General features: G+C 45.3%; 1 pseudogene across 1 annotated transcript; it reads left to right on the forward strand.

The window, feature by feature from the left end:
* Positions 1-783: 783 nt before the first annotated feature.
* Positions 784-1,695, forward strand: LOC306638404 (coiled-coil domain-containing protein 115-like; annotated as a pseudogene). Its single transcript has 2 exons — positions 784-867; positions 1,102-1,695. The product of its transcript is annotated as a coiled-coil domain-containing protein 115-like (transcript).

A 1,695-nucleotide genomic window follows, 5' to 3' on the forward strand; every position in this document is an offset into this window, starting at 1 on the left:
TATTCAAAACACCAGAATAATGGCATAAATAAAGACAAACACACCAGGGAATAAAATGGACCAGAAGTAAACCCACACATCTACAGTTGACTGAAAGTTGGAAAGGGTGCTAAGACACACATTGGAGAAAGAAAAGCCTTTTAAATAAATGGAGTTCACAAAACTGAACATTCACAAGAAAAAATATGAAACTAGAAAATTATCTCTCACATGTCACTAAACAATAGTTAACAGTCAACTAAAAATGAATTAAAACTTAAGTGCATGAACAGAAACTATGAAGCTAATAAAATAAAAATAGGGGAAATGTTTCACCAGAACCTGCCAAAGAATTTTGGAGAAGAACCCCTCCACCAAAGCACAGAAAACAAAATGAAATAAAAAGACAAATGGAATAACATCAAACTAAGAAGCTTGCGTACAACATAGGAAGCAATTCACATATTAGCAAGAAAACCCACAAAATGGGTAGAAAACATGTGAAACATGTACATCTGAAAAGGGATTGGTATAGAGGACACAGAAGAGACTCCACAACTCAAAGGAAAAAAGAAAAAGAAAAAAAAAAAAAAAGCAATTATAGAATGGGCAAAAGGTGTTTGAGACTCCAAGACACACAAGTGGCCCGCAAGTATAAGACAAAATGCTCAACCTCACTAATCATCAGGGGAAGGCAAATCAAAACCACAATGAGATTTCACCTCACCACAGGAAGAATGGCCTTATCAAAAGACTAAAAATAACTACCCTGGGAAGGATGTGGAGGAAAGGGACCTGCGCACAATGCTGGTGGGAAAGTGGATCAGCACGGCCACTGTGGAAAACTGCATGCAGTTCACCAAAAATGAACAATGGACCTACAACGTGGTCCAGCCATCCCAGTACTGAATTCAAAGGATAAATTCAAAGGACCTGAAGTCAGTATGTCAGAGGCATGTGTGCATGTTCTTTATGCACTATTGACCATAAAAATAGAAACCACCTTGCACAATCGGGTGACTATACAAAACAATAATGTACCCTACATGTCAGAAAGGTAGACAAAAGAATTTTAAAAGCTTGTAGTATTAAAAATGCTTATTCTGGGAACTCGCTGCTCAGAGTCTCCTGCAGCTGCTCACAGACCTGGAGGAGCTGGATGCGAAGCGCAGGTGCTGAACGCTGGAGCGCAGGAGGGCTGACTTTCGCTTGCAAAGGCTCGCTATGCAATGGGTGCCAAGTGGTAGGGCCCTTAGAGTAGGGCTCTCGCGTGGAGCCCCAGGTCTGTGTGTGTGCCAGTGAGACCCAGAACGGACTCCAGACATTCAGGATGGTGAGAGCTGATGCCCAGATTCCAGAGGAGGTGCGGCCTCGCGAGTCAGCTTTGCGCAGGCGCAAGGGCCCTACTGAACTGCGGAGCCAGAGCCCTCTGCAGCCCCTCAGGACCCCCTGAACTGGTTTGCCATCCTGGTTTCTCATAGTCTGCGGCAGGCCCAAACCAGCTCCCGGGAAGGCCTGCAGCTAGCTGCAGATGTAGCCAGCCTCCAGACCCATATCGACTGGGATCGAAGCCAACTCCAGGAGACTCAGGAGAAGCTCAAACAGCTGGAACCTGGGGCTGCCTGACCTGTGTCCGCAGAGACAGGCACTCAGCACAGCTGTTCATGGAGGTAGCTGCCTTTTCTCAGGCACTCTTCCTTCATAAATAGCGCCTGC

Source organism: Sciurus vulgaris, assembly GCF_902686455.1.
Source record: "Sciurus vulgaris genome assembly, chromosome: 11".
NCBI classification, from domain to species: Eukaryota; Metazoa; Chordata; class Mammalia; order Rodentia; family Sciuridae; genus Sciurus; species Sciurus vulgaris.